A 12,494-nucleotide genomic window follows, 5' to 3' on the forward strand; every position below is an offset into this window, starting at 1 on the left:
CTACCATCCACAAGCCCCTGTGGGATCTGGCCCTCTTACTCCGGTGACCTCTTCTCATGCCACTTGCCCATTGTTTACAAGGGTCTGGGTATACAGGCTGAGCTTATCCTCCACATCCACAGGGTATTTGCATCTTCTACCTAGGATGCTCTTGACCAGAACCAGAGCTTGGCAGCAGCTTCTGATCCTTCAACTTTCAGCTTGAATGCCAGCTCCTCTGAGAGCCCTTCTCTAAACCTGCCTAAAATTACCTCCATTCCATATCCAGTCACTCTATCCAAAAACCATGTTTTACCTTTTTCATATCACTTATCACTATTTGAAAGGATTTTTTAGCTTGTCTATTTTCTGTCTCTTCCTGCTAGAATAAATGTTCTGTAAGGGTGGGGACTTTATTACAACTCCCAGCACTTAAATATCATCTGGCAATATAGCGGCTCAATTAACAGTCAACATTCGAATTTTCTAGACCTGTTAGAAAGCTGATTCATTATTATATATGTATCAAACATAAACAAATAGTTCTATTGTCCCTTGCCATTATGGGGGAAACTTTGACCTATTGAAATAGCACCCCCTCCCTCATCTCTGCCACTCCACACCTATTAGAGGTCCCTGTAGCTGAGACAAGGTGGCTGGTTTTATTGGGTAAAGGAGGAGAGAGGACAGTGGTTGCTAACAATTAGATATGTATTATTTGCTTGAAGGAGACACCTTCCTCTGAAACATCTTTCAGGCACAAACAACAATCGCCCTTTCCCCCTACCCGGGGGAACATGCACACTGGTACACAGCATGGACATCAATTTTCAAAAGTCAACAAGTCCCTGAAAGTTTCTTGCCATTTTTTCACGTGTGACCTTTGGCTTTGCTTTATGAAATTTGTAATCCTGCCACCTGGCAGAAAAGCAGGAAGAGAAGCAGGTTCTCAGAAACCTTAGCATCCCCAGTTGACCTTTCACAGTGACCTTTCACGGTGACTGGGGGCCCACAGCCCAGGCCTCTGACTGAGGCCATTCATAGGATTCCATTTCGTCCCTCCCCACCCTAACATTTCCTCCTCCTCTGGGGCCTCTTATTTATGTGCGTAAGAGAGGAAACAGAAAGGAAGCTGACAAAAAGATAATTTTTGTGAGGCAATTTAATGGCTGACTAGACAGCAAATGCCACCCTAGGGTCAGCTGGAAAGGCTAGATGTGTAAGAATGATATTTTCATTGTTACTTTGAAGAAGGTAGGATGAGAAAACTGAGTAGCTTCGTACACCTAGGGGTCATTTACAGATGACTGTCAGTTTACTGAGGCCCATATGGCCTGTTTTATTTGGAGGCACAGACATTTTGTTTTAATGATAGCTGGAATTCCTTTGAGATGGCAGAGAAGCATCGTCAGATACAGTGCCCCCTCCTCCCACAGACACAGCTCTGTGGTCACAAGAGAGCAGGGCTGCCAGTGAGGGCAGTTCGGACAGGCGCTCAGCGATGCCCCGTCACCCTGACGGGCTAAGGATTTGGAGGACAACAGTGGATGCAGGTTTAGGGGTGTGAGATGTTTGTGTATGGTTGGGAGCAGAAGGAAGTTTTGAAAACAAAATAAGGATTGGCCTCTGTTCGGTATGGTTTGTCATGGGCTTGTTTCAGAGCAAAACGACTGTTCTTTCTTATCAGCCTGTTCTTTCCTTTTGAAGATAAGCAAAAATATCCCTCTCCCCTCAGTCTAAGTGCTCAGCTCATCTTGACCAGCAGGTGATTTCAATTATTGGCTTCTTCCCAGAGCAGAGAGATGCGTTAAATCCCTGTCGGGGAAGGTGAAGCTTACCTGATGGAACTTGACTTTTGTTCCCTTTGTAGTTGGGCCGTTTGGGAGGTGTGTGTTTCCTGTTGAGATGACACTCTCAGTCCAAAAAATCAACAAGCTAATGTGGGCATGAAGATTGGCTTTTGTAATTATTTTGGCAATGTGTACACTCTCTTATCAAGAAAACACAACAGCACCTTTCCTTAATTCAATTCTGTCAACTTTTATCAAGCATCTACTGTGTGTCAGGCCATGTGTTGCCTTCAGGGGATGAAAAGAGATGAAATACACTCTTCATGAAGGTAGAAAACGAGATGTCTGCTTATATATGAGAAGGATAAGAAACAGTTGTGTGCTTGGGTTCTTATTTTATTATAATTCAAAATAGTCATTTATTGAATGCCTAACTTTTGTTAGACACTTTGTACAAATCATCTCCACTCCTTGCAACAATCTGGTTAGGGAGATAATATTAACTTTAATTTGTAGCCAAAGAAACTAAGGCTCAGCGAAGATGAATAATTTTCCAAGGTTATGCAGCAAGGAAGTGATTCCAATTCATCCTGTACTTTTTTTTTCAGTTGGACAATAATTTAGATAGGCGTGTATTTTTAAATAAAGCCAGCTTATATGCCAGTTTTTAGGACTGTCTACAAAAGAAATAAAGGAGAGAGACGACCTTCATAATCTTTAAAAGCTCTGTGATCTAGTATGGCTAAGGGATTTGAGAGCTGTTTAATAGAGAATCAGCATATGACATCGAATGAGACAAATAAGAGAGAATTTTTGGAAAGTTAGAAGGTTTTCTCCTCTGTTCCATTATTGGAAATGGGAATAAAGGGAAAACTCAGTGTTTTGTTTTGAAGGTGTGAAGCTCAAGTCAAAAATGAACAACCGGTCTTTGACACAGCAGTCCTGGACTGTTAGTAGGAGAGGGTAGGGGACCTTCAATACTGTGGCCCAGTGACTCATTTTTTGCTACAAATCATAGAGTTTAAAACATTTTACATGACAAATGAGTGCACACACATTTACATATTCCCACAAAATGCACTCATATTTCTGAAACAATATTTTCAGGAAATGTTACCTCTACTACATATGATATACTCTCCTATCTTCTATTCCAGCCAATAAAACAAATTCTGGTCATGATCCACTCGCTAACGGCTCACAACACGATGTTTGAAAAACAAGGCTCTACCTAATCCCTCCATTTTTTCCCTCTCCTCTCTTTATCCCTCAACCCCGGGAGAAACATTCCCGTAGCAAACAGTAGAAGCACTGACACCCTGCACCTTCCTCACCGCTTCCTGGTTCCGCATTCCCGTGTAGAGCACATGTGGCCCCTCCTCTCGCCCTCCGCACATGCCTGTGCTTTTTACATCCCAGGCGCCTCTGGCGTCTATACCGCTTCATTTATATGGAAGAGGGAAGTGTCTCATTGGGTCTGCAGATTATGATTGCTGCCAGGATTTATTTTTCCCCAGTAAATGAAGCTTCTCTAAGGGTCAGAAAACAGTCTTTCTTTTGGATACTTTTTTTTTTTTTTTTAAAGATTTTATTTTTTCCTTTTTCTCCCCAAAGCACCCCCCCCCGCCCCGTACATAGTTGTGTATCCTTCGTTGTGGGTTCTTCTAGTTGTGGCATGTGGGATGCTGCCTCAGCATGGTCTGATGAGCAGTGCCATGTCTGCGCCCAGGATTCGAACTAACGAAACACTGGGCCGCCTGCAGCGGAGCGCATGAACTTAACCACTCGGCCACGGGGCCAGCCCCTCTTTTGGATACTTTTTGACATAACTTTTAGAACTGGAAAAAGATGAAAGACTTTGTTACTCAGTATTCTTACAATTTCATGAAGAACTTTATCTTTTTATTTTAGAGAGAGAGGTCGAAACTTGGAAACCCAAATGAAATGCAGGCCCAATAAATGATTTGTGGGTTGTCTTTTCAATTACAAATATGATGGTTTTGATAATAGGAATGCTGCTTTTGAAAGAAGTGGTACTCAAGTTTTGTGTTAGGAAAAAACAAATTATCTTTCTCCAGGATTGTCTGTTTCAATTTTGTTTTGTCATGAAAAATGCAATAGAACAAAACTTTTGTGTTTTAATTTTTTTAGAGTCAGTGTTACTCTGGTCTGAACCACTGAGGGTTTCTGACCAAACCTTATATTATAGTGTCTTTTGTGAGAAGAAGAATATAGTATACGAGCATACCTCGGAGACATTGCAGCATCAGTTCCAGACTACCACAATAAAGTGAATGTTGCAATAAAGTGAGCCATACAAATTTTTTGGTTTCCCAGTGCATATAAAAGTTACGTTTACACTATACTGTAGTCTATTGAGTGTGTAATAACATTATGTCTAAAAAAACAATGCACGTACCTTAAGAAATACTTTATTGCTTAAAAAATACTAACCATCACCTGAGACTTCAATAAGTTGTAATCTTTGCTGCCGGCGGGTCTTGCCTGGATGTTGATGGCTGCTGACTGACTAGGCTGGTGGTTGGGGTGGCTGTGGAAATTTCTGAAAATAAGATAACAATGAAGTTTGCTGCATCAATTTGACTTTTCCTTTCAGGAGTGATTTCTCTGTAGCATGTAATGCTCTTTGATAGCATTTTACCCACAGTAGAACTTCTTTCAAAATTGGAGTCAGTCCTTTCAAATTCTACCACTGCTTTATCAACCAAGTTTTAAATCCTTTGATGTCATTTCAACAATCTTCATAGCATCTTCACCAGGAGTAGATTCCGTCTCAAGAAACCACTTTCCTTGCTCATCCATAGAAACAACTCCTCATCCATTGAAGTTTTATCATGAGATTGCAGCAATTCAGTCACATCTCAGGCTCCACTTCTAATTCTAGTTCTCTTGCTCTTTCCACCACATCTGCAGTTACTTCCTCCACTGAAGTCTTGAACCCCTCAAAGTCATCCATGAGAGTTGAAATCAGCTTCTTCCAACTTCTTCCAAACTTCTTCCAAACATTCCTGTTAATGTTGATATTTTGGCCTCTTCCCATGATTTACAAATTTTCTTGTAATGCATCTAGAATGGTGAATTTTTTCCAGAGGGTTTGAGTTTACTATGCCCATATCCGTCAGAGGAATCACCATCTATGACAGTGATCTTAAATAATAAGAAAAGAAAAGTCAAAATTCCTCCTTGATCCGAGGGCTGCAGATTGGATGTTGTGTTAGCAGGCATGAAACAGCATTAGTCTCATTGTACATCTCCATCAGAGCTCTTGGGTGACCAGGTGCATTGTCAGCAGTAATATTTTGAAAGGAATCTTTTATCTCTCTGCAGTAGGTCTCAGCAATGGGCTTAAAATATTCAGTAAACCATGTTGTAAACAGATGTGCTGTCATCCAGGCTTTGTTGTTCCATTTACAGAGCACAGGCAGAGTAGATGTAGCATAATTCTTGAGGGCCCTAGGATTTTCAGAACGGTAAATGAGCAATGACTTCAACTTAAAGTCACCAGCTGCATTAGCCCCTAACAAGAGAGTGAGCCTGTCCCTTGAAGCTTTGAAGCCAGGCCTTGACTTCTCCTCTCTAGCTATGAAAGTCCTAGATGGCATCTTCTTCCAATATAAACCTGTTTCATTTAGATTGTAAATCTGTTGTTCAGTGTAGCTACCTTCATTAAGTATCTTAGCTAGATCTTCTGGATAATTTGCTGCCACGTCTACAGCAGCACTTGCTGCTTCACTTTGCACTTTTATGTTATAGAGATGGCTTCTTTCCTTAAACCTCATGAGCCAATCTCTGCAAGCTTCAAACTTTTCTTCTGCAGCTTCCTCCCCTCTCTCAGCCTTCACAGAATTGAAGAGAGTTAGGGCCTTGCTCTGCATTAGGCTTTGGCTTAAGGGAATGTTATGGTTCTTTTGATCTTCTATCCAGACCACTAAAGTTTTCTCTATATCTAAGGCTGTTTCTCTGTCTTATCATTCATGTGCTCACTGGAGTAGCACTTTTAATTTCCTTTAAGAACTTTTCCTTTGCATTCACAACTTGGCTAACTGTTTGGCGCAAGAGGCCTAGCTTTCAGCCTGTCTCAACTTTCAACATGCCTTCCTCACTAAGCCTAACCGTGTCCAGCTTTTGATTTACAGTGAGAGTCGTACAAATCTTCCTTTCACATGTATGCTTAGAGGCCATTGTAGGATTATTAATTGGCCTAATTTTAATATTGTTGTGTCTCAGGGAATAGGGAGGCCCGAGGAGAGGGAGAGAGAAACGGAGGAATAGCTAGTCAGTGGAGCAGTCAGTACACATACAGCATTTATCAATTAAGCTCACTGTCTTTTATGGGCATGGTTTGCGGTGCCCCAAAATAATTACAATGGTAATACCAAACATCTTTTATCACAGATCACCATAAGAAATATAATAATGGAAAAGTTTGAAATATTGCCAGAATTACCAAAATGTGACAGAGAGACATGAAGAGAGGAAATACTGTTGGAAAAATGGTGCCGATAGACTTGCTTGACGCAGGGTTGCCACAAACTTCCAACTTATAAAAAATGCAATATCTGCAAAGTGCAATAAAGTGAAGTGCAGTAGAATGAGCTATGCCTGCAGTATGTGATGCCCTGTTCAGTTTTATTTGAAATCATTTTTAGCACAAAAACTGCAAAGGAAAAATATTAAAGAGAGATTGGAATTTGATTGTGGAACTGTGAGAGGTTTTCATAAGCTTCATAATTTTAAAAATGTGTTAAATATTAGAAATGAGATAATAAGGTAATGGAAATAAGATAATAAGCAGTAGGTTTGATAAATGGTCTATAAGTGTCAGACTTCGTTGTAGATATAAAATTACTACAAATACTTCCCATTAGCATGTTGCTTGAGCTAGAATCATGACATCATCCTTGACGCTACCCTCTCCCTCACTCTGCACACGAGCCGTTAGTATGTCCTGTTAATTCTACGCACAGAGATAGCTCAAATCCACCTGCTTCGGTTTCTCAAGTCAAACACACCACCTCTTTTTTGGGGTGATGTTTTTAGTAGACTGAAATGGCTACCTTATCATCCACCCTAGTTCCATTCTTGCCTTCTCTAATCAATTTTCACCATAGCTCCCTGTAAACTATTAAAAACGTAAATCAGACCGTGACATTGGCCTACATACTGGGAAGTGCATTTCTAACCCCATAAAGCTCTAAAGGATCTAGCTCATGCCCATCTCACTAATATCACCACACTGGCCTCCTTTCCATTCCTGGAACTCAGTGAGCCCCTTTCCTTCTCAGGGCCTTCCTACTTACCTTCTGATGCCAAATGTCATGAGCTTTGGTTCTTTCAAAGGAATCCTCTCAGAAGACTGTGCATACATTCTTACCATGCTGCCATTACTTGATATATTTTTAAAGCTTCCCTGAAACTACATTCCAGAACCTGCATTGCAGGGTTTTTTTTTGGGAAAAATCTTCAGTGGAAGAATATTTATTAATACAAAGTTTGATTTAGGACCTTGTAGTTTTCAAAGCACTTGTACAAATCTTCTCATTTAAATTTTATTTAATCCTCATAAGACTCATGTTTGAAGTTGATGTTGATGTTCAGAAAAGCTAAGTAGATGGTAAGATGGTAGACTTAAATCTAAATGTGGTAGCAATTGTATTAATTGTTAAAGGATGTAATACTCTAATTAAAGGACAAGGACTGTCAAATTGGATAAAGCCCAACTTAATGCTACTTTCAAGAAATATATCTAAAATATAAGGATGTGAAAAGATTGGAAATAAAAATATGGGAAAAGTTAATTGTAAATATCAAGGTCCCCCCTCAACCCCTAGCATCCCAAAAAGGCAGTGCTAGCTATATATTAATACTAAGAAGACTTTAAATTAAAAAAATTACCAGATATAAAGAGGATATTTTACAATGATAAAAGCTTTAATTCACCTGGAAGTTATAATAATCCCCAAAGTTTAGTCACTTAGTAATATGACCTAATTAAAGCAAAAATTGACAGAAGTAAGAGGAGAAAAGGAAAAATTCACAGATAGTAAGAGATTGTGATATATCTCTTTCAATATTTGAGAGAACAGACAAAAAATTACTAAATATTTAGAAGGCATGAATAATATGGTTACAGACTTTTCTTACGGATACACAAAAAACGTTGAACACACAAGTCCAGAAAATCATTTTTGTCTAGTATACATGGAACATATAAAAAACTTGACCAGATATGGAGTCAACTATCAAGTCTCAAAATATTTAAAAGGATTAAAATCTTGCAAAGGGTTAAAAGTTGATCACTATTCATTTAAGCTACATCAGCAACAATAATCTTGAAAAACACAGTAAAATCTTGAATATTCCCATAATTAAAAATTAAGAATTATATTTCCAAATAAGTAATGGGTCAAAGAAGAAATCATAGTGGAAATTAGAAAATATTTTGACCTGAATGATGACATTTTGACATATTAAAATGTATAAAATGCAAGTAAAGCCATCTTTGAGGGAAATTTATAGCCTTAAATGCATATGTTAGAATAAAGACTGAAAATTAGTGAACTGAACATCTATCTCAAAAATTTGAAAACTAAACTGAAAGAAGGTAAAAGGAAGAAAAAATAAATAGAAGATCGGAAAATGATGAAAATTTAAAAACAAATATATAGCAGAGACCATCATCAAAGCCAAAAGTTTATTCTTTGAAAAGTCTGTTAAAATTGGCAAGTTCAAATGAGGATAAAGAGATTAAAATAACCAGGCCTTAGGAATGAAAAAAGGGGATATCGTTATAGTTCCTTGCAGACACTGAAAATGTAATAAGAGGATATTATCTACAACTTTAATAAGTATAAAATTTGTAAAGAAAATATTAGCAAGTTAACTCAATTAATACTAAAAAAGTTAATACATGAGCAAACTGAGTTTAAACCAGGGGCATAAGATTAATTTAATGTAATTTTCCACACTAATTTTATAAAGGAGAAAAATCATATGATTACTTCATTATATGCCAATAAGGTATTTATTAAAATTCAACATTAGTTCATGATAATAATTCATAGTATACCAGGAAGAAAAGGAAGTTTAATTAATCTTAAAAGGGTATCTGCCTAAAAATCTACAGTTTATATGTGTGCACCCCTAATCTTCACTTAAAGCCTGTGTCCCGTCAGGGGTCATTCTGGCCTCATTCAGAACTGTGCTCTTCCATTTGACATCTAGTTGCTCATCTTCTCTACAGTTTAGTCAAAAAAAATTTTGATGAAATAAAAGAAAAATGAAGAAATATTTTCGTTAGTTTTATACCATATGCAATGCCTATGAAGATGGTAAGATTAGATTAAATACATATTATGATTTTCAGTTAGGCATTGTCTGAGAGAGAATACCAGTATCGACAGGAATGCAGAATTGGCTGGGAGAGCGAGGCCCAGAGGATAGGTCAAGGTCAAGCTCTAGAACAAGGCGAGAGAAATCAATTAGTGCTGAGAGGATGGGAAGCTGTCTGTCGTAAGCCCAGGAAGGCTGTGTCCAGAGCCCAGGAAATACAAGTTCACTGAGACACAGGGCTATTGTCTGCTGGGGGACAGAGGCTAAGTACCCCACAGAATGACTTCTGCTTCCAAGTATTTGTGAGAACTCTGCCTCCTGGGTGTTAACTGTGGCTGGACAGACCCTGCTCCTGGCTGGGAGACTGGCAGGTGCTGCGGATGCCTTAGACTCGAGGTAAATGGGCTGGTAGTTCTACTCCTTGGTTCCGATCAGTAATAATCCAGGGAAACTTTTATGTCTGTGCTTTATCATCATGAGAAGTTAGAAGAAACATTGATTTTCAGCAGTTTCCTCCACCTGATTCAGTACTTTTGGATATTGTATCTCGCATCACAGGGTCTTTGATAATTTAACTTGAGAGCTTATTAATTCTCAGGGAAATATTTTGATATGGTTGTCCTACTTCACAGAAGCAATGCTGAGAACTGCATAGAAAATAAAGTAGCTATTATCACAGTCATCATTATTACTTCTGCATGTTTCCTGTATTTCTCAAGCCACTTCATCCTGGGAATAAAAACAAATCAGAATAACAGTTACAAAACAGCATTTCTTTGGCTGCAGCTAGCTCTCTCAGAGTCCTCCCCCATAGCTCTGGAGTCTCCACTGAGTGTCTCCCTTGTATTCTGTGAGCAAGTCCTCTCAATTACTGCTAATCACCAGCAAGCTTATTCCCTTTCCACCCTGGGGAAGTTTCCAGTCTGGGACTCCACATGTGGTTCCTATGTCATTGGTAACTGGGAGTTTTTGTGATTTCTACCGATGCCCATCTAAAGGTGACAGAGCCTTGCATCGAGGGTACTTGGATGCAGCCCAAGAGTGAATGTCATCTCTCATAAATTGACAAATGCTACTAATGCCTTGCATTTCTAGTGCCCCACAGAGATTTCAGATAAATCATTGTTGGCTTTTGGCACTACCTTTATTGTAATTTTTCTACTTGGGACTCCTGTGTGTCTGCTGGAATAGTCTCTCCATATTCAAAGAGCAGACATTTGTTGTTCTCAGCATCACTTCTCTTTACTTGTATCATTGTCCCTTGTCCTAGAAGAAAATTGTTTCCTTGTCAATCCTTTTTCTTCCGTTTCTACCCCAGGAGTCTCCTTGGTCCCTCATGGAGATTGGCCAAAGAGAATCTGCCTCTCCATCCTCCAGATAGCAGATACATCCGACTCAGAGGGCACATAGAGCCATAGCTCCCATATGCGACACAAATAAATATACTCCTAGGACTGTCCTGACAAAAGGAGGAACAGCTTAGTGCTTTGTACAATTAGATCTTAAAAATATCCCTTCCTGAACACAAAAGATTGTGAGTGACCTGAATAATAGATGTTACGGAAGGTGGTGATATATTTTTGTTTTTTTAAAGATTTTATTTATTTATTTATTTTTTCCTTTTTCTCCCCAAAGCCCCCCGGTACATAGCTGTATATTCTTCGTTGTGGGTCGTTCTAGTTGTGGCATGTGGGACGCCGCCTCAGCGTGGTTTGATGAGCAGTGCCATGTCCGCGCCCAGGATTCAAACCACCAAAACACTGGGCCGCCTGCAGCAGAGTGCGTGAACTTAACCACTCGGCCACGGGGCCAGCCCCAGGTGGTGATATATTTTGAAGGAAGAAGGCTATCATGCAGACACTTCTCTGCCTCCTTTATCATTCTGATTTGGAATGTGTATTTTTCTTGAAGAAGGGTTTATAAGGTTGAGAAACCACGTAGTGGTTTTTTGTTTTAAATGAAACCCTCTGCTTTCTAATAGTCCAAAAACTAATTATCTCGTATCCTCTTATGGTTTGAAGCCTTTCAGCAAAATAGGGGATTTTTGTATTACATGCAAGTAAATTAGCAGTAAATTTCTCCAAAGCAAATACTGTAAATTTTTCTGTGCTAGAGGACTCAATTCCTGAAATGCAAGGCCAGTTACCTGCTCCGTTAAGAAACATGAGTGCAAACAAATTTTATGAAAAAATTATGAAAAACGATTGGCTACAGAGTGATCACAGAGGTTAATCTGTGTACTAATTAGCTTGTTTAGGACGTACCACCAAACCAGATTCACCAGTCATTTCTAGTGTAAGTAAATGATACAGCATTATGACAATTAAACCGTGATTCATTTTTCCAGTGTTTCTACATTAACTTAAAAATAATCATTTGGGTTTAATCCAAATCAACAAAAATGTACAGCGTCTAAATGGAACTTTTACCTTTCAAGTAATTTTTCCTGCTGCTGAAATGTGTAGAATGGTGCAAGATAGAACTTCATTTCTGAACTGCAGAGCTTAAAGGATATTCTCATAAGCCATGTGCCTTCCTTACAGCCCCTGTTTATTTATGCTACAGGTCATTATTCTAGTGAATGTGACACTGCAGTCATTCATACAGTTACAAATTATAATGTGTTTGTGCAAATTATAACTTTCTTGCACAGAACAAGGAGCAGAGCTGTATCAGGTGATAGAAGACTGATAAGTAAAAAGTCACTTGATACAATAAGGAAAATAAATTATGAAGAATTTTTTTAACTGGTGGAATTTTTTTCCTTGAAAGATGCTTATTTCTGCTAAATTAAGTTTCTAGCTGACACATGCCAAAAATGCCATAGGGAACAGGTAGGCTGATGGTACATGCTGACCACATACTCCTCCTGGGCTGAAGCTTTGACCCCTTGCTTTGAACAGGGTGACATTGTCAGCCCTCCCCCTTTCTTAGGGCCGTGGGAAGCCATTCCACTTGCGTGCTATTTTCTCTTGGTTGTGAGAGTAACTCTTCACTCAAGATGCCTGAGGTCCAGAACCAGAGAAGCCGGGGTTGTGGAAGGAGGGAGTGGCGGGGAAGCAGTGTGAGAGGATCCAGTTAGGACAAGCATAGCTTCCTGTGATGCTGGTGGAGAATGAAAAGATGACTCTCACTGAGTGGTCAAGGGGCTCACAGGAGTGCCTCTTGCTCTGGGACAATTTCGTAGGATTTCAGAACTTTGAGATGTCTTCTGATTACATTTTTGCTTAGCTGGGTGTCTGTGAGCTCCTTAGTGATAACTTCCAAGTCTATTCATTCATGTATTTTCAGATCCAAACATATTGCCAGGCACCTAATAGTTATTAAGTGCTTGATGATGATGATGATAGCAGCAGCTAACATTTATTCATT

At 39.2% G+C, this 12,494-nt stretch overlaps 1 protein-coding gene across 32 annotated transcripts in view; it reads left to right on the top strand.

Moving 5' to 3' along the window:
* ENOX1 (ecto-NOX disulfide-thiol exchanger 1) overlaps positions 1–12,494 on the top strand; it is a 536,733-nt gene that overhangs the window by 214,216 nt on the left and 310,023 nt on the right. The gene's annotated exons all lie outside the window — the stretch shown is intronic.

The sequence above is a fragment of the Equus caballus genome, chromosome 17 (assembly GCF_041296265.1).
Source record: "Equus caballus isolate H_3958 breed thoroughbred chromosome 17, TB-T2T, whole genome shotgun sequence".
Lineage (NCBI taxonomy): Eukaryota > Metazoa > Chordata > Mammalia > Perissodactyla > Equidae > Equus > Equus caballus.